At 40.2% G+C, this 21,981-nt stretch overlaps 1 protein-coding gene across 7 annotated transcripts in view; it reads right to left on the bottom strand.

Annotated features, from left to right (window-relative positions):
* The window catches only part of GHR (growth hormone receptor), a 250,364-nt gene that overhangs the window by 138,941 nt on the left and 89,442 nt on the right, over positions 1-21,981 (bottom strand). Inside the window, exon 1 of one of the 7 annotated variants that reach the window (XM_026506894.4) lies at positions 2,863-3,045. The exons of the other annotated variants lie outside the window; for them this stretch is intronic. The gene's annotated coding sequence lies outside the window, so the exon portion shown is untranslated. Of the gene's footprint in view, positions 1-2,862; positions 3,046-21,981 lie in introns of those variants that run through there. 7 annotated transcript variants of the gene reach the window in all.

Raw genomic sequence — 21,981 nt, 5'->3', positions numbered from 1 at the left:
CAAAGACTGAAAGAGAGAGGGAAGTCATTACTGGATTTCAGAGATTTTTACATAGAGATGATGAGTACCAGATGAATTTAATACAAAAACTAGGCTATTTCATGAAGAACCCCCACATTAACTTTATTAAAAGTAATATTATAAAGTATATTAAGCCATTTAGGGGAAAATGTGCTCCTATACGGTTTGTAATTTGGCAAAGACAAAAGGAACCACCAACCAAAGCCACTTACACCCTCTGATTTGTACCAAGTATTTAAAAGGAAAGTGGTCAACAGCATCCCTAGAAGAATGATGTCAGCATATTAATATATAGATAGAATAATATGATGGATTGAGGAACTTGTAGTTTGCCTTAACAAAGACAAAATACCAATATGGCAGCTAAATTGATAGAAATAATTATTTCCCCAATTTTTTGTTTTATTTTTATTTTTTTTTAAAGATTTTATTTATTTATTCGACAGAGAGAGACAGCCAGCGAGAGAGGGAACACAAGCAGGGGGAGTGGGAGAGGAAGAAGCAGGCTCATAGCAGAGGAGCCTGATGTGGGACTCGATCCCGTAACGCCAGGATCACGCCCTGAGCCGAAGGCAGACGCTTAACCGCCGTGCCACCCAGGCGCCCCCCAATTTTTTGTTTTATTGATCTAGCTATCCTGATACCAAAAAAGTAAGAGCTGATTAAAAAATCCCCACAGAAACAGAATTGTTTATATTGCAAAACCAACAGTCTCGTTAGATAACCTAATAAATGTGTACTTTCTGATGCAGGTGTTCATTAGTAATGATATATTGCAAAACTGACTCGAGTTGATTTCCAGGTGAAGCTGTTCTAAGAACTCGATATCGAAAAAGAGGCAAATCCAAAAGCGTATTTGAAATGACCCATTCTAATTAGTACCAGGCATTTGTTTGACTAGTTTGCATTTGTTCGTGTTATTACCCACTTTTTACGGTGCTGGTCATTTGAAAATTGGTCAGATCCAAACTGCCTTAGGTCAATTTCTTTCTTTCCAATTAGTGAGAGAGAAAAAGTCACAGACATTACTGACATACCTACTTTCGCTGAGATTTTTCCCTTCTCAGGCAGTGGGGAATACAGGACGGAAAATTATTTTAAATGTGTAACGTATGAGGGGAAAAAAGGCCTTTGGGAGTAGTATATATAATAAATCTTCCTTTTTATAAAACAGCTAAAGCATAGATGATACGTAGCTGCACTGACCAGCTCGGTTACCGCCAATCACCAGTGGCCACCGAGCACTGGAAATGTGGCTAATGCAACTGAGGAATTAAATAAGCTAAATTTTTATGTAACTTTAATTAAGTATTTTAATTAAGCATTTAATTAAGTATATTTGAAACAGGTTGTGATACGAATCTAGGTTTTCAGCTATAGATTTTATTAAATACAAAAACAGATTAAGTATCTCTGATGCAAATTTAGTATTCAAATTAAGATGTGCTGTAAGTATAAAACATACATGGGTTTTGAAGGCTTGATACAAAAAAGGCATGCAAAATATTTCAACAAGGTCTATGTTTACTACAGGTTAAACTCATACTTTGGATAGCTGGGTTAAATAAACATATGATTGAAAACGAACAATTCCTATTTCTTTTTATTTTTTTAAATGAGACCAGCAGGAAATTTAAAATCACAGATGTGGCTTGCATTATATTTTATATTTCTCTTTGACAAGACTGATATATATTTTATAGTTTGTATGTCTGTACTTGTGTTCAGAAACATTAAACTATAACATATATAAAATATGTTTTTGTAACAGAAACAATAATACAAAATTTCGTATTTCTAATGACATATAAAATCTTTACAGTTACATTTTAAGAGGTCATCCCAAATGCAGAATGACGGGGACTGAAGAATTAGGCATGAATCTATTTGTAGGGTACCCAGTATGCCTTTATTTCCCTTTAGAAGGGTGACAATTCATACTCTCTCTTTGAGTCATAGACAGCGGTGCACTGATAAATGTGTAACAATTGTCTCTTTTAATTGGAATTAAAGAGAGAGAGAGAGAAAGAGAGAGAGAGAAGGACCATGATTGGTAGCATTTACCAGTTTCTGTGGTGTAAATACCTCCACCAAGGCTGATTTTAAGTTACCAAGTCACCGAACCTGGATTCCCTGAAGTCAATGAACTCGGATTCACGAGCCAGTACAAACTGGACACAGCACACACAGCAGCTGGGGAAGTGGATGGTGCTATCTAGGCTCCACGGAGGTAACAGGGACAAAGATTCAGCAATCTGCTGACACTGATACAAGATGTAAGAGACAGTACTACTGAGTGAACCCTGGACACCTGATTTCCTTTAATGCCATCTGTTCCACTGTTAGCTGATCATATTTAGTTAATGATGATTGATCAATATTTTCCCAAGTCTTTAGAAATTAACATCAGCCTCTACCATAAATGCCATCTTTGATCTTCATTTACAGAGAGAGTGAGCTTGGGGTTAAGAGCATGTGTTCTGGAGTCAGAGAGAGCTCGGTTCAAACCCTAGCTTTACCAAACCTGTTGACTTTTCTCTACTCTAATGATGATAATATTATTACCTTTTTCATAGGAAAATCAGGAGGAGATTAAATGAGGTGATTTATTCAAAACATTTAGCATGCCCTCTGCATGAATCCAATAAATAAGTTATTAGACTCTTTCTGATACCAGTAGCTACTGACTGTGTTTTATAAAGTTTCCATGGGGTGGATGGGGAGTGGGGCCCTCATTTATACACCATGACATGGAAGCCTAGGGAGCTGGTTAAGCAATCAGCAAACGTGCTCTTGGTTAGCCACAACACACAAGACTCCCTTCTTCAATCACGCACTTACATCACATAAGGGTCCAAGGAAAGAAAGAATCATCACGATGTAACGCGGGCGTCTCCTAGGCTAAGGCGGGAAGGCTGCTCGGTTTTGCTTAGGTGTACGGGCAACTGTGCACCTTCGAAACGGAGGCCGGATTGTGGGAAATAACCTAGAGGCTGATTTCACCCATCATGACGAGCTCATCTGCTATAAAAAAAAAAAAAAGGCTAGGCTGTTGTTACTGGGTCCAGATCATTTGTTTTGTGAATCATGGATTTCTAGAGCTGAAAACTGGGTAGATGAATTCCAGTGATAGGACGCTTGGCTTGCAGCTAGGCCTGTCCCTGTGAGAATACAAAAGGCAGCTGGATTATGGGAATTTAGGTCTTCGCCTCTTCCTTTCCGGAGAAGAGAGAAAATACAGGCCTTTTCAGCACTAAGTGCTTAGTACTGCTCCTATTTTGGTGGGCATGGGTATACTGCTGGGAGTGGATGTTCTCGGCACATAGGGCACTCTGTTTGAGTTCAGTATGACTCAGTGGCACCTTGCGGTACCTCACTGCAGCAACTATCCTCGTGCATGGCCGCCAGACGCCCAGCCTGCTTCGCGCGCTGCCCCGACCGACTCACAAGGCAGGAGTCAATTGCAAAGGCGCTCATTTGAACAGTATGTTCCTTTTTACATCATACTTTACATCACTGCACCTACCGAGTCATTTTTTTCCAAAACAGAATTTGAAAACACAAACTTCTTACTGAACTTCTACTGTTTCTCTCTCTTTCCATAAGTGGCTCTTTTTTAAACCTATTTTTTTTTTTATGACTGTGATAGATCCTACAGAACATGGGGCATATGCTTTAAACAAAGTTAAAGATGTTAGAGTTTCTTTCAAACTCTCAGATGGAAACTGGCTTTGTTTTACCTAATTTAACAGGAAATAGGCTGTAAGACATGATCTCATAGAATGAAGCCTTCAAACACAAACAGTATTATCTTGATGAGATTATAATCTGACAGTGATTAGTACAATAACTCATAGTGTGCTAAAACGGGCTACTAGCAGACCCAGATAACATACAGAGCAAAGATTGGGAGAAACTCTTCTTGCTTTTTATCAAGTCCAAAATGAACTTGTTCTTTTAAGGTAAACAAGTTGAGAAACCAAGAGTGAGGCAATGTGATCTTCTGGACGAAGCATTTCTAAAGAAGGAGTCAGCAATCCCATGCCCGGCTGCCAGCTCAAGACGGCCTGACTCGGTAACTCGGGCAGTCACTTAATCACTGGGGGCCTCAGTGGCCCTGTCTGCACACCATCCCACGATTCTGTGAGAGGCCAAATCCCATGCTGAGCGGTGTAAAGAAAGCTCCGTTCATGGAGGACTACTCCTACCCTAATGTTGCCAGGCACCTTGTCTTTCTCTTCGTTTCGCTGTGAGCAACTGGGGGCAGTAGGTGTGTTTCACTCACTCACTGGATCCCTGACAGTTAGCCTTGGGCCTGACACAGGGTAGATGCCTACTCTAAAATCGGCCCGGTGAATAAGCCTGCCAGGAGTCTTCTTATTTCTCTCGACGTTTACACAGACGCTGCGAAAGACCACCTCATTTTCAAACTGAGAAAGTAAGAGTTCAGAGGAACTTTGAGACGTAAAGTGAATCCCCCAGACAGAACCATGCTTGAGGTCTCCAAGGCCTGCCTTCCCCTTCCCGTGCTTCTTCGTAAATGGGAAACGAGGCTGACTAAGCATGCCAGCTGGGTGGTACCAGTGAGGCAGGATAAGCTATAGACAGTAAGAAAAAGAGAAAGAGTGAAGTTTGGATTTGAATTACACACAGGGGCAGACACCACAGGATTTTCAGTGCTCCAGACCTGTCAAGCATGCTAATAATTCATAAATGCTGACACAGCAATTTCTTTGGGATTATTGCTCAAGGGCTATAATATTCATCTCTAGGCCTTCGAGTCTCCAAGAGCACCTGGTCGACCTTCAGGTACATTACTTAAGAGCCACACAGTGTGCTCTTTCCATGACACGGGGGCATCCCCACCTCCCCACCGCCGCCTCCTTTAAGCCTATATTTATAAATAGAAAGAAGTCTATTTGGCCAGACCGACTGGCTGCCAGATAGATGGCAGACATTGGGCAGATCAATGTCATGTCTCAGCTCCAGGAAGTTTATAATATACCACTTCACTCTTGGAGATCATGGGAGATGTCACAGCTTGACTTGGACCATTCACTGTTAACAGCTTGAGTAGAAAATGCCCTCTAGAATAGTGTCACAGAAATAGAGTGTGAGACACAAGTGCCAGCCACGTATGTGCTTTTAAATTTCCGAGTAACCAAATTAACAAAGAAATACATAACATTTGTTTTAATCATGTATCTTCTTTAACCCAATATATCCAAAATGTTATCAGTTCCTCATATAGGTGATAGGAAAAGTATTGAGATATTTTACACTCCTTTTTTCATATGGAATCTTCGAACCTAGTGTGTATTTCGCGCCACACATCACAACCAGCGCTAGCCAAGCTTGAAGTGTTCCAGAGTCACATGCAGCTAAGTGGAGGCCACATGGGAGCGTGTAGTTCTGGGACACCGAGAGATTGTGCATGTCCACGCAGCCAGCTCCCTGGCGAGGACAAAATGTCTCTGTCCTCATTGCTCATGAGCAGGTCAAGCTGTTGAGAAGGGACCTTTGAACAGTTATTTTGCAAGGTCTAAGAGTTTCTTCAAGTCCTGGAAAGAAACAGTCTTGCTACTGAAGCAAGAGGCAGGATGTTCTAGACCTCTCTCACATTCATTCTGCATGTTAACGACTGAGCACTGAAATCGACATTGAGTTAAATCATAAACCTTTTGTTTGGGGCACAAAGCTGGCACAGAGCACCAGAGCTGTCACTAGTTATGAGACTTTAAGCAAATCATTTCTCACCCTCAGCCTCTGCTTCCTTATCTCCAAAACAGAAAGTTTGGAGCATATCAATAGTTCTCAGTCTTGACCGCAAATTAGAACCATGTGGGAAACTTAAAAAAAAAAAAATGACTTGGTTTTCTAGATAAATTAGAATCTCTGTGGTGGGGCCTGAGTAGTAATCCTTTAACATTTGTTGTGTGATTCTGAAGTGCAGCTAGGGCTGCGAATCACCACCTAGTACAAACCAAATGCACTGTGATTTTTCGGTTTGTGAAAATAGTGCTCACGTGCCCCAGGGAGCCTTCCCCAGCTGAGTGGAGGGAGAGGAAGAATATCAATCTTTCCCATTTAGTCAACCAATAAGTGTAATTTTTGCAATAGAGGACTTTCCATGCCAAGTGATTGAAATATTAAACATAAAGGTAGGAAAAGAAAATATTATCCCATGAAATGGCAAGATAAAAGGAATACACATAATGGATGAAATGAGCCATTCACAGATAAGATCACTCAAGCAATGACAAAATATTATTTCGAAGTGTCGCTCACGAGGTCCCCTCGAGATGACCATCTCTGGTTTTTCAAGCAAACACTAATTTAGGTACTTCTCTGAAGGAACTCTGCAGATGTAATTAAGGTTACTAATCAACTGATTTTAAAATAGGGGATTATCCTAGATGACTGAGGTGAGTCAATGTCATTGGCCTGTAAAAGCAGAGGTAATCAGTGAGATGTGGCAGAAGAGGAAGTGAGAGAGACGAGAAATCTGAGAGGGACTTGAATGCTGCTCCTGGCGGGGGCAGCACAGAGAGCATGAGACGCAAGGCAGGTAGTCTCTGGGAGCAAAAACTGGCTCCCAGCAGACCGCCAGCAAGGAAACCGAGAAGACAGTCCTCCGATGTCATGGAACTGAATTGGGTTAGCAACCTTAAGAAGCTTGGAAGCAAATTTATCCCCAGAGCCTCCAGAGGTAGCAAAGCCCTAAAAAATATTTTGATTTCTGCATTCTCTAAGCAGAGAATTCAGCTGAGCCATGCATGTTGTGCCCAGATTTCTTACCTACAGAACTGTGAGGTAATAAATGGGTGTCGTCACAAGCCAATATATTTATGATAATTGGTTATGGATGCAATGGAAAACTAACACAATCTCTAAAAGTCCATTATAGAGTCCAAGGTTGACTTCCTAAACGTTAATCAGGAAGATTATTATCCAGTCACCACTGAAACACACCCAACTGGAGAAGGGCTTTTTAGCAGAGCATAGAAATTCGTACTTGACATCAAGACAATATGGTCCTGGCACAAAACAAACACATAGATCAATGGAACAGAATAGAAAACTCAGAAATGGACCCACACCTGTATGGTCAGTTAATCTTTTAACAAAACAGGAGAAAATATCTAATGGAAACAATACAGTCTCTTCAATGAATGGTGTTGAAAAAACTGACAGCAACATGAAGAATGAAACTGGACCACTTCTTTACACCATACACAAAAATAAATTCAAAATGGATTAAAGACCTAAATGTGAGAGAGGAAACCATTAAAATCTTAGAGGAGAACACAGGCAGCAACCTCTGTGACCTCGGCCGCAGCAACTTCTTGCTAGACACGTCTCCAAAGGCAAGGGAAACAAAAATAAAATGAAGTATTGGGACTTCATCAAGATAAAAAGCTTCTGCACAGCAGAGGAAACAATTAATAAAACTAAAAGACAGCCTACAGAATGGGAGAAGATATCTGCAAACGACATATCTGATAAAGGGTTAGTATCTAAAATCTATAAAGAACTTCTCAAACTCAACACCCCAAAAACAAATAATACAGTTAATAAATGGGCCGAAGTTACGAATAGACATTTCTCCAAAGAAGAATCCAGATAGCTAACAGACACATGAAAAGATGCTCAATATCACTCAGCATCAGGGAAATGCAAATCAGGTACTAGGATACCACCTCACACTTGTCAGAATGGCTAAAATTAACAACTCAGGAAACAACAGATGTTGGTGAGGATGCAGAAAGGGGAACCTTCTTACACTGTTGGTGGGAATGCAAGCTGGTGCAGCCACTCTGGAAAACAGTATGGGGGTTCCTCAAAAAGTTGAAAATAGAGCTACCCTATGATCCAGGAATTGCACTACTATGTATTTACCCAAAGAATAGAAAAACAAGATTCAAAGAGGTACCTGCACCCCAATGTTTATAGCAGCATTATCAACCAGAGCCAAACTATGGAAAGAGCCCAAGTGTCCATCAGCTCATGAATGGATAAAGAAGATGTGATACACACACACACACACACACACACACACACACACACACACACACTGGAATATTAATCAGTCATGAAAAGGAATGAACTCTTGACATTTGCAACAATGTGGATGGAACTACAGTGTATAATGCTAAGCAAAATAAGCCAGCCAGAAAAAGACAAATACCATATGATTTCACTCATATGTGGAATTTAGGGAACAAAACAGATGAACATATGGGAAGGGAAAAAGAGACAGAGAGAGAGAGAGCAAGTAGCAAACGATAAGAGACTCTTAACGATAGAGAACAAAGTGAGGGTTGATGGAGGGAGGTGGGTGGGGGATGGGCTAGATGAGTGATGGGTATTAAGAGGGGACTTGTTGTGATGAACACTGGGTGTTATATTTAAGTGATGGATCGCTAAATACTATTCCTGAAACCAATATTATGCTATATGTTAACTAACTCGAATTTAAATTAAAATTTGGGAAAAAATAATTATAGGCAAAAAAAAAAAAAAAAAGAAACTTGTGACTTGAGAGGCAATCTAGTCCAATCAATTAATGATGGATGAGAAATGCTAAAAAAAAGTTAGATAGTAAATAATCTGTGACTTTGTCTCCTCCAACTACTCCTGGCCAAGAGTGCTTTAATCAGCCCACAAGAATATCTCAGTACAGAAACAGGTAAAATAATCTCTCAGAGCTTGGTGATGTTCTCGCCTGAAGTCATTCAGTTCCCTCTATTCCAACTCTACAGTTGCCAAATTACCTTCTGATTCTTACCTTGCTTTCTGTTTTTTCTCTCTTTCTAAAAAAACTAATACAATAACCAGCGGAAATGAAATTGCTTGACAGCTGAAATGGAGAATAAATGAACGAACTGATATTCTGGTATATTGGCCCATCTCTTGAGTTTGGCTAGTATAAATTGGGCCCCTACAATCTGATCACCTCTGGGTCAACTGATGCAATTTATTTTTTGAACACATAAATCTGGACATGAGATGATCCCGGGGAAAGTGAGAAAGACCGAGAGAGACTGTCTGAATCAGTTTGCTGGTCTTGCTTCTCATCTGAACCTTAGATCTAACCAGGGAATTTAAAAAACAGGTGATGTGTCAATGGAAAGGTGAACCAAAACCAAGGTAAAAATCTACAATAGAATAGGAGAGAGGGAAGATAAGAACAAGCAGCATGTGTTTTAGGGAGGAAAAGGTGGTGTGGAAGGGGGAAGTAGGGCCTATTTTTGTAACGTGTCCTTATATCTAACAACTTGGCTCAGGAGAGCTTGTTTTCAGTCCTTTGAATTAAACATTCAATTCCCAATTACCACTCTATGGGACCACCACAGCATGACTCAGGAAACTAAATTCAATGACCTGGCCATGTGTCTCCTAAATCATTTGGCGGGTGGATGATGATTGGAACGAGCAGGCTAAGCCAAACTGTGAGCCATTTCACAGAGACCGTCCACCTACCAAGACATCAAAGAAACAAACACTTCAATGCCTTTTCACTGTAATCTGCTGGAGTGATTTCAACAATTTCACATCTTGTAGAACAGGGATACAACATTCATCTTTCAAACTGAAAAGTGACTCAAATGAATTTTTTACATCTAATCACTTGTGATCATGTTACCAATGAAAACTTTACTTCCCAATGAGGAAGGAAAGCTCCAGAGAATCCCCAGGTGGCAGTTTACACGGAGCCTCATTAAATGCCAAAGAACTAGACAGCGGGTTCCTCAGACACAGGGAATGATACCTCTGGATGCCCAGAAGCATCTCCCACATGCCCCAATCTCTGCCTCATGAACAGACAGCCTCATCCCTCATAGTTCCTGTCTTGCTTGCTGAGTTTAGGGTTTTGCAGTTACCTGAACTAGATACTTTGGTTATCCAAGCCCTTCTCACAGGTAACCTGATGCTGTAAGAGAGTGATTCTACCTCAGAATTCTCTCTGGAATGTAGCTCCTCCTGCCCCAATCCTAGCCTCACTGGCTCTTTTCTGCCTTTTTTATTTTAACACTTGAAATAGCCTCCCTCAAGGTCTATCATCCTTTACTTTCAAGGCTGCTGCCAGACAAATCACAAACCCACTTATGCTTAAAAATTGTGCTCAAACATCACCACCTCCAGGAAGCCTTCTACACTCCCCTGTAACGTAAGTGTTCACACTTCTGTGCCTCCATACTGATATTCTTTAACCTTTGCCATAAATCATGTTACAGTATTGATATCAGAAGATGATGAACCATTTGTGGAATAAATGAGTTCTCAGCCTATAATCAAAGTTAACAAGAAAGGCACAGTAACCAACAATCCAGCAGATAATCCTGAAATAGAAACTGGATTTTCGTATGGCTTCCTCTGGGCTTTACAGCAAGAAGTGTTTAAATTTCCTTTTTCACTCAGTCATGTGTGCAGGCAGACCATATTACACTAATTTGGTTAAAATCTGTCAGAGAAGGTAGGGTTGAAGGTGGAATATGGTGAATTTCTCCGTCACCGCTTGGCATGTCTTAATCTCTAGCTTCTCAGTCTTGCTGCTTTCACTGATATACAGCGGCAAAACCCTCCCCAAATCAATTATATTCTCTCCTGTTCTCTCTCTCTCTCTCTCTCACACACACACACACGCACGCGCGCGTCTGTGCACGTGCACGTACCCCTGGTACCAGAAGAGTAAATGAAAGCACACAACTCGCTGCCTCACATAACAACTCCCCCCTCCCTTCCTCTGCCCCCCATCGAACTTTGCCCAGAACTTCTTTGGGTTCTGCCAACTGAAGTGAAGGCCAGGCCCGGGCTGGAGCCTCATGAGACCCATCACACCATCAGAACAGAGCCAGCCGGACCAGATGAGAAGGCAGCGAAGGATTAGAATTTGACAAAGACTGCTGGCTGGACAGGTTGAGGACAGTGATAGGTGTAACTAACTCTAACCCCAGGGCCTCTCTCAGGAGTGCCAGAAAGACAGCTCTCAGAGGACAGAGGTGTCCGCTGCAGTTTTCACTCGTAGTGCACTCAAGTACCCAAGTGCCCAGGGTGTAGCACTTTGCATATTTGTTAAATGAAGGATGAATGAACTCCAAAACATTAGTGCCCACCGGAGATCCTCACATTCTTAACCGCCAGTGTTCGACCACAGTATCGGCGGTGCAGGGCAGTAGACCAGAAAATGCTCAGTACCGCCTACATGCTCGCCGGATATTTATCTCACTAATAGGATATTTTGGTTGATTGGGCAGGAGGACGCAGCACTTAGATTCTGTAATTCTTTTTCTTTTTAATTAGCTTGTAATAAAGGGAAGTAGGCCTCTCTATAAAAAAAAATCACAAGTCAACAAAAGGAGCAAAACACTAAACATTTTGTGAATTTTGTACACAAATAGCACAAGAAACAGAACGACCGCTTTCTAGCTCTGGAGCTTTGCCAGATTTTTCGTCGCTCCTCACATGGTTAGAACAATCTTGATGATTCCCATCACTGAGTGCGGGCGAGCTGTGATACACGTGAGGCTGTGTGACTAACGTTCCTGTGTGGGACCAACAGTCCTGTCCATACTATCGATACAAGAACGCTGCTCATGACCTACGGCCACCGCCAGAATTAGCAAGACCTTCGGCTGGGTAAGAGTCCCTTCTGCCTGGCTGGCTTTCCTGGGCTTGTACACGATGAACCATTCTGTGCCATGTCATCCATACAAAGCCTGGAATAGAAGAAACCCTCACGGGGGGACATTCATTTGAATAAGTTCAGTAACAATGACTAGATAGGAGTCTCACTGATGGTGAACTGGAGGTTAATTTACTTTGAATTCATATTTGGACGTGTGGAGACAGCCTGACAGATGTCTCTAAAGCACATTTCCCAAGCTGAATTCAGGGGTCCAGAAACACTTCGTTCCTCAACGTGGCGTTGCTGCAGCGTTTGCAACACAAGCCAGAATCCGAGGAGTGACCTGGCGGTCCACCTCTTCTGCTCCCACGACAACTGCCGACATTATCTCCTCCGCATCTTCTGAATTCATTTCACCCCCTTTACCCTCTTTACTGCTCTCACCGAGTCCCGGCCACTCCGTCTCACTTGGACTGGAATGTCCTCTTAACACCCACTAAGGCTCCCTCCAATCGATTTTTCACACAAAAATTATGTTGTGAAACACAATTACGATGACGACACCCTTCTGAATAAAACGCAAATGACTTTCCTTGTCCACGGGATTCATTCCACAGTCTATAAGGTGATCTCATAGTTACTAGTTGTGCTCAATAGTCACCCACTCTACTTTCAACTAGTAATAGAATCCAGTGCAAGATGACATTTCACAGCCAACCTTGCAGCGAGCTCCGGTCACATGACTCAGTTCTGGCTGGGAGGACGTGAGCAGAAGTGGCAAGTGCATCTTTCAGGGAAATGCACGTCCCCTCTGCTTCCCCTTCTCCACTCCTGCTGGCTTGGATGCTGATGTGCCGGATCACCAAATACACGCAGGAGAGCTACCGAGATCTGAGGAACACTTCTGGAACTCACTATGAAGTAGGATCACAGATAATGTGGGTTTGAACACTGGCAAAGGATCAACTAGCCAGTGGTTTCTGACCAGCTCATTTTCACATATTGTTTTAGGCTCAACTGTAAGAGCAGTGCGAAAGAGTAATCACACAGGACTTGTATAAAAACACAGGCTGAAATTTTATCCTTAATACGTACAAAGAAAGAAAATTTACCTGAATGTATAATGTTCTGATAGGGCTTTTTTAGGAGTCTTAGGGGCTAGGTCCTCCTTTTTTTTTTTTTTTTTTTAATGAGTTATATATCCTATTAGTGTGCTGGAACCAGAAGTGTCTTTTACTTTAGAACTTGTGAATGGTTTTATATGGGGAGTGATTAAGGCCACAGAAATGGCCATCCTAGTCAGATAGAAATATTCTGATCTAATAAGAAAACAGTTGACAATCTGTTCCACCCTATCCCAAACCAAATTTCCAAACTACAAGTTAATAAAAAGAGATAATAGATACTGGTTACACAAAGAAGAGAAGGGAAGGGTAGGAAATTAGGAAAAGGAGGCTGGCCTATTAGTGGGTTATATTTTTCCAGGTTTTGGCACCCTGCTTGCCCAAACCAAATTGTATGTATTCTGAAATGGTGTTAGTGGGACAAGCATTAGGCTTTCTTGTTCAAACACAATTTTATTCACAGACATTTCATAGTTGTACCAAGAAGGTGAGCTCAATCAAGAGTAGGAGTACATGATGCTGGTTTGCAAAATGATTGTTTTCCCTGAAGCCATTTTTATTTTTTTGATTATAAATGCACAATACTTATGTAGAAGCTTGGTAAGTATTAATACAATTTAAAACAAATTATGAATTCTTTTTCTGTCATTCTCTTTCCAATAGAATTTCTAAAGACAGTTGAAAACAGACCCTATACAAAAAGCTGTCTCTTCTTTTTTCTTTTTCTTTTTCCATTTAACTCTAGCGCCTCTTAAGTACCTGCCAATTAGATTGTCACTTTTTCTAAGAAATTCAGCTTTTAGTAATTCTTTGTGGATCAAATGAAATTAACCTGGCTTAGTTAACATGCACTGATTAGATTGAGAATAAGGTCCTAATACCCATGGCTGACCAATAGGAAATACTTGACATTAAATGTTGGGTGACTCGAATACATTTTATCAGCTTGGAGAAGCTGCAAGCAAGAGGATAGGGAGCTTGAGGATATTACGAAAGAACCCATGAAGGACCCATAATGTACTGAGAGACAGATACACGAGAATAGCCATGCACAGCAACACAGATCTGAGGTCATTAGAGTAAATCCCCATTATGTGGAATTACATGGAAGCATCCTCTTCCTTGCTGGCTAAGGGAGAGTAATACCTCCTGTCCAGCCACCACCCCCAAAAACCCCACAAAAACTGTGAATATAAAATGTAATGGCTGCACTAATTCATATCCCCTCATGTTCCTATCACTGGCCATTCAATTCAATGTTTTTCAAGCTATGAGTCATGACCTATTACACTGTAGGATCATTTTAGTGGGTCAAACCCAGCTTTGTTTGTTGGCTTATTTAAACAAATAGAATGGTGCTACAAGGCTAAATGTTCATACCCCCGCCCCAATTCATATGTTGAAACCTTGTCCTCAGAGTGATATTTGGAGGCGGGGCCTTGCAGGAGGTGACCAGGTTATGAACAATGAACGGGATTAGTGCCCTTATAAAAGTGGTCCCAGAAATGTGAGGACACAGTGAAGACAGCTGTCTATGAGCCAGGAAGTGGGCCTTCACTAAACACGGCATCTGCTGACCTTGGTCACCTTGATCTTAGACTTCCCAGCCCCCAGAACTGTGAAAAATAAATTTCTGTTGTTTATAAACCACTCAGTCTATGGGATTTCTGTTCTAGCAGGCAGAACAAACTAAGACAAATGGAGACGAGAGGGGAGGGGACTAAGACAGTTTCTTCGCATGACACTTTGTGCCGGCCAACATGGCACTGTAGGCTATACTTTGAACTTCCTCCTCTATGCCAAGTACTGCAATGGTAGGTTTATTTATTTATTTATTTTAAACTAAGACAGTAGTACTGGAAAATGTGAAAGAGCAGTTGCAAGCCATGGAGGGCAGATCGAGGAGTTCCAACACACATATGATGGGAGTTCCAGAAGCAAAGTATTTAATTCAACTGCAAGAATCCGTTTTGGAAAAAGTTATTATTGATAATTTCATAAAATTAAAAGAACAGAATGAGTTTTTGGATAAAAACCCACAGTAATCACTGAGGATTATAAATAAAAATAAATCCACAATAGGGCATCAAGGTAAAGAAAAACCCTTCAAAGGGACTTCAAATAAGAGGCAGATTATCCACTAAGGAATTCAAACAGACCAGTAGAAGATTTTCCCTCAGCAACAACACATGCCAAAACATAAACGAAAACTTTCAGTGTTAAAGAAACAACCATCCATTTAGAATTTGATATCTAGTTGAACTGTCTCTAAGTCTTGTATTGGGGAAGGGATGGGGGGCATATAAAAACAGAGTTTACTACCTGAAGATTCTAACTCTCCCCCCTTTTATTTAATTTTTTTTTAAAGAGAGAGTGAGTGAGTGTGAGTGGGGTTGGGGGGGGAGGGGAGAGGGAGAGAGAGAGAATCTCAGCAGGCTTCATGCTCAGCATGGAGTGAGTGATGGGGCTCGATCTCATGACCTTGAGATCATGACCTGAGCTGAAATCAAGAGTCAGACACTTAACCGACTGAGCCACCCAGGCGCCTCAAGATTCTAATTTAAATAATGACTAAAGGAACTATTTTTGCAAGAAGACACGAATCATTTTAAATACACACCAAAAGTCTTTTAAAACAAGTTCACTCCCAACTATTCCAGTTATTATCCCTGTAGTTATTGATCCATTTCTCTGCTTCCTATTTAAAGCAAAACTTCTCAAAGGAACTGCATTAGACCCTTATTTTCAATTCCTCTTTGTCCACCTTCCTGAACCCACTCAACCCAGGCCTTAACCTCCATCACCCAATGAAACAGCTTTTGTCCTGGCCACTAATGACTTCACATTGCTAAATCTAGTGGTTACTTCTTAATCATCTCATTTGACTTATTAACATACAACATAATGATCACTCTTTGAAACACTGTCGTAATTTGGTATTTGGACACTATTCTCCATTGATTCTCCCACCTCACTGGATGTTTCATCTTGGTCTATTTTTCTGTGTCCTCTTCATTTTCTGAACCATATAACATTGGAATACACCCCCAGTACTTAACCTCCTCTCTTCTTTTCTCTACCTACACTTCCCTAGGTTATTTAATTCAGCAATATGTCATTAATATCATCTATATGATTATGTTCTCCAAATACATAACTTTAATACAAAATGCTTCCTTGAACTACAGGCTCATAATCCAATTGACTAAATAATCCCTTTGGGTGTTTGATAGGAATCTCAAACTTAATAAATCTATAACCAAACTTTTGATTTTACCCTCCTAACCTGCTCATTCCACGGTCCTGGTCATTTCAGTCAATATCACCTTCATTCTTCCATATTCTCAGGCCTTTCAGTCATACCATGAAAACCAATCCATCAAATAATTCTCTCAGATATACCTTCAAATTACATCCAGAATGTGATCACTTCTTGCTATCTCTTCTCCCCCATCCAAGTCACCAATATTTCTTATCTGGATTATTATAATAGTTTCTTAATTCATCCACATGCTTCCTGGTCTTGAAACCCCTTTTCTCCAAATATATAAGCCACCCATCAAGATCTTGCTAAAACAAGAACATGTCAGGTTTTTTTTGTTTAAAGATTTTATTTATTCATTTGACAGAGAGAGACAGCCAGCGAGAGAGGGAACGCAGGCAGGGGGAGTGGGAGAGGAAAAGGCAGGCTCCCAGCAGAGGAGCCTGATGCAGGGCTCGATCCCATAACACCAGGATCACGCCCTGAGCCAAAGGCAGACGCTTAACGACTGAGCCACCCAGGCGCCCCAGAACATGTCAGCTTTTTGTTCAAGACCCTCAGATGGCATCCCATCTCAGAGTAAATGCCAAAGTGCTTACAGTGGTCTGAAAGGCTACTTGATCTCCCTTGACCCTCTCCCTCCACCATCACTCACTATCTCTGCCTCCAACTATCACACTTTTCTTGCTCATTCTGCTCCAACAACACTGGGCTTCTTGGTATTTTTTGAAGACCTCATATAGCATATGCTATTCCTTCTGCCTGAGATACTTGTCACCCAGACTTCCATCAAGTATCCATGAAAATATCACTTCATCTTTGAGCTCTTTCCTGACAATCTCGATCAGTAATAACTCTTAAATCTCATTTTTCACCATACCACTTATATTTATTTGATATGTCATATATTCACTTGTTTACTGGTTTTTCTTTATCTCCTCTTACTACAATGTCAATTATATGAGTTCAGGGATTTTGTCTTCTCTATTCACTGCTATATTTCCAAGCACCAATAACTATGGCAGACCAACAGAAGACATGCAATATGGATTTATTTGATGACTAAATAAATGGTGAGGAAAAACAAAGGTAAAACCTGATGGCCAATTCAACTAAATATTATTTGTAAAAACAATGTGGGCCACTTTTCTACTGGTCAAAAAAGGTAAAAGAAAATTTTACACAATAAAAACAAGGAAAACAGGTGAGATTATCTCAAAGAACAATTAAGATGTGCTAGATTTTCTGCTTTGTTTGGAAGAAGAAAAGATAATCTGTGTCAAATGGGAACACTAATGTTGCTTTATATAAGTGGCAGTGAGCAGTCCAACTGAGGGGTGCATGAGTACATGGGTATAGGATAAGCACTGACAACGTGGTCATTGCAACCTTCTGCTGCCTTAAAAATCAGCACGGTTTTGGGGGGGGGCACATGAGGAGGAATGAGAAGGTCACACCCCACCACTGACTCTAGGAAGGAAGAGAGAAGCTGATCATAATCATACTCTTGAAGAAGTGACAGGCCTTGCATAGTTTATGAATAGAAAGAGGGGATGTTACAGACTTATGTTCTGTGATGTTTTTTTCTTAATAGGCAGAAATGGAGAATCCTTAATGCTAGCTAATAACGATATTTGAAAAAAAATGAGAGAAAAACTTCTGTATTTGTAAGTTTGCAAAGAAACATTTCTGAAAGGTAATTATTTAAATCAATACCTATAAAAAGCAAGTCTGCCAAAATATGCTTTAAGACTTTCTGGGGGGAAAAAACCCCCAAAAGATAATAAAATAAAACATCCTGTTCAAGTAACATTTAGACAAGGAATGTAAGGATAGTTCAATATCAGGAAGATCCAGCAATATAATCTACTGCATTAATAATTTTAAAGAGGTAATCAAATCATTATTCTACCATGCAGAAGACCACTGTTTATAATTTAACACATGATAAATTCTTAATAAACTAGAAATCCAGGGTTTTCTGAATATGACAAAAATTTGTCACCCAAAAATCAGTACCTAATGACATACTTAAAATGAAACTTTTGAAGCATTCTCACTATTATGCAGTACAAGAAAAAAATGCTTATTATGAAGGTATACTATTTACATGGCATGGTACTTTGTAAGGATAGGAAAGTTGAGATCAACAGAAAAAAAAAGTCTCAAAAAGTCTTAGTAGAGATCTTAGTACACAAGGGGAAGGCAGTACAAATAAGGTAGAAAGAATGGAGTTGCTCAGTAAATGGTATTGGGGCAACTTGCTTTTCATATGGAATACAGAGCCACACTTGACACCACACATGCAAATTAACTCCACATAAACTCAATGTCTACACATTTAAAACAAAACTTTGAGAAGTAAATGAAAGCAATTAAGAGTATAGGAGGAATTTATATATAATATAACCATGGAGGAGAAAGTGATTTCTTCAGCAAGGCACAAAAAGCGGAATAATAAAAGAAATTTAATATCAAAATTTAAAAATTATCTGTGTTAAAAGATGACATGAAAAAAGTTAAAATGCAATCAACAGATAGGATGCAGAATTTTCAACATACGTGACAAAGTATTAGTTACATATCTGAAATGGAAACACATACATTAAGAACGTATACGTTTACGCATGTTTCTGTAAATCAATAAAGAAAAAAGACACTAAAAGAATAAAGAGTAGGAAGAGGGACGCCTGGGTGGCTCAGTTGGTTAAGTGACCAACTCTTGATTTTGGCTCAGGTCATGATCTCAGGGTCATGGGATCGAGCCCCATATCAGGCTCCGCACTTGGTGGGAAGTCAGCTTGAGATTCTCTCTCTCCCTCTGCCCCTCCCCCATGTGCATATGCCTGTGCTCTCTGTCTAAAAATCAGTCAATCAAAAAAAAAAAAAAAGTAGAAATAGATAATTCGGAGAAGAGGAAATTCTACTGTTCCTATGAAAATGATGTCCAATTTTATGAATTAGAGTAATGAAAACTAAAACAATGAGATAGTCATTCATATCCACCAACCCACACATAATTAAACCTGATAATGAGTGTGATCGAGGACCTGGGGAAGGGAGGGCTCTCATACGCTGCTGGTGGGAGCATAAATTGGTATGAGCACTTTGGAGAGCAATCTGGCAATGTCTAACAAACACGAAAATGCACATATCCTGTGACATGGCAAGTCCACTGATACATACTTCAGAAAAACTATTATATGTGTCTGTCCTAAGGGAAATGTAAAAGGATATTTTTTTTAGTATTTATCTCCGTATAACTTATTTTAGTAAAACAATTGAATCAGTTTAAATTCTGATCAGTATGGAAATGGATAAATTGTAATATTTTCATAAGATGGAGTAATATACAGCAATTAAAAAAATGAACAAGGGTAATATAAAACAAATATTCAGAAAACAAAACGTTTGATAGGAAAAGTGGTAATTGCCAGAATACCACACTCCACATTTAAAGTAAAATACACGAACCTTTTGAAATACACAGATAATCTGTGTTTCATGCAAATAACAAGCATGTTTCATACATGTAAATTAATAAATTTAAAAGTATAAAAACAGGATGGGACAAATATCAACACATGATAGTTGTTCCTCTGGGGTAGCAGAAAGTAGGGTGAGACCTAGAAACGCAAACCTGAGAACTATATGATTTGTTTCTTTGCAAATAGTAGCTGTGAAGCACCTGTGGGAAAAATGTTTATGTTTGATGTACTCCTCTGGGGGGCAGGTCCATGGAGATCTATGTAGAATCCTTAGCACATTAAAATAATAACAGCAGTAGAGAGCTCTACATCTATTTCCCTGCTCAGAGTCAAAAATAACAAGCCCCTACAAATTTATCCAGATAGAAAGATAGAGAGGTTCTGATAAAGAGAAGTTCATAGAGTGCGTCTACTCCTGGACAACACTGACAGGGGAGGACTGGAATGGTTTATTCAGGTGTGTTCCAGTCACTGAATCCGTGACTGTCACCCCCATATCCACCCTACCCACCGTCATGGCTCAACGACTGACCCTCACCAGACACAGTGTTATATGACAAGGAGGGAGAGCTTTCCCAATCCCGGTTTCTAGGCTGAGGAACATTTTCTTCATAAATTCCAGAGGAAAGCCACAGAGTGGACCTTCCAAGAACAAGAACAGCGTATCACATGAGCTACTGCACAGGCTAGGTTCTGTCACAAAGCTTCCCAGAATTCTGCTGCCAGCCGCGTCTGATTAATGCAAAAAAAAAAAAAAAAAAAAAAAAAGGCTGTATTTTTCACTAGCCTCAAAAAGCAAGCTAATTAAAGCACTTCAGTATTCTAATGAAAAACTCTGATTTGGGGCACAATGATTAGCAAATGGTCCTCAATCTCTCTCCCTGACAGTCACAAACACGACCCATAAGCCCTAGGTAAGCCAGACCAGGCCGGCTCGCTTTGTCATGGTAAATTGCAACAAAGGGGTGTCCCAAGGCTGGTTCGTTTTACTCAAATGGACCACTGCGGAACCTGCTAGCAAATACCCATGAAACCAAGAACCAAAACATTTCACAGACTAGTGTGTTTCAGTTGGTGGAGAAACATCCAAATAATAAAGAGTACAGTAACCATAACAGGATAGCCCAGGCAGAAATCCGATAATGTGATGATCCAGGATGAGCGTCCCACATCTGTGGTCACCTCAGTGCCCAAGTGCAAAAGCACCAGAGTGCCATGTTCCTGGTCTCAAGTGATTGCAGAAAATATCCTGAGAAAGTCCGTAATTCATTTTCTTTTCCTGCTCCAGTAACCACTGAGAACGAACTCTCAAGTTCCTGCGGAGATTTCCTTAGAAAGCAAGCAGTGGCTTCAATAAAAGGATTTTACTCTTAAAAAATAGAATCATTCCAAATAGGCTTCCATTTATAGTTTAATATAGACAGAAGTATTTTCCCTATATATTTATTCTGCATGTCACACAGTAACAGCCTTCGCAAACCTCTTCCACAGAATTGACCCGAGAAGCTTCAACTGCTTATCTAGGAAACACTCTACTTAGCTATTCTTCTTGTTGAAAGGATGGAAACCCAAGAGCACAGAGGATTTAGTTTGTGTCAACAATCTATCTCTGAAGATGACAGAGCTTGTGCAAGACTGGCACTCCTTGGGTGTTAATAAAAGATTTGGCGCTGGTGGTCATTTCTATAGCTCCAATTGAGTGGCATCAGTATTTAGAAAATTTAAAAGTCCTGTGACTTTATATCTAATTTTTTCCCCTGAAGAGGTAAAGACTTTTTATTTCTGAGTTACTGTGGTACTCATTCTACGGCAAAAAGGCAAAGTATGCAATAGATAACACCATAGTTGTCACTCTGAGTTACATTATGGCTCGTCTTGCCCTTTTAGCCAAATTCACAATAGCTATTACTCTAGAAGACAGTGTGGACATTTTCTTCTGTGTCAGTCATTTCAGAGGTTGAGTGTCCCCATTCATTCACAAATGTTTGACTGTGTGAGTCTTCCCCATTATTATTTCTTTTAATAATATTTTTATTATATTACATTAGTCACCATACAGTACATCCCTAGTTTTTGATGTAACGTTCCATGACTCATTACTTGCGTATAACACCCAGTGCTCCATGCAATACGTGCCCTCCTTACTACCCATCACCGGCCTATCCCATTCCCCATTACTATTTCTGAAACTGAATCGCCACACACTTTTCTTCTTCCATCACATTTTTAATTGTGTTGTAATTTGCAGTCCGTTTAGTGCTAATTTTATATTTCGCTTGTTTCAGGTGAGGAAGATGGGGCATGTGTAAAAGAGCTGGGAAGGTGGACTCAGGAGTCCCTCCTTTTGTCCATTTTTTCGTTTGGTCCTGAGAATGAATTTTGACTCCATTTTTAGTTAATAATAGGATATTTTAAAATCATAGACCCCCAAAAATCCTAGATCTTCTCTTAGGGATG

Source organism: Ursus arctos, unplaced genomic scaffold (assembly GCF_023065955.2).
Source record: "Ursus arctos isolate Adak ecotype North America unplaced genomic scaffold, UrsArc2.0 scaffold_15, whole genome shotgun sequence".
Lineage (NCBI taxonomy): Eukaryota > Metazoa > Chordata > Mammalia > Carnivora > Ursidae > Ursus > Ursus arctos.
This window is presented reverse-complemented; position numbering and strand designations above follow the sequence as displayed.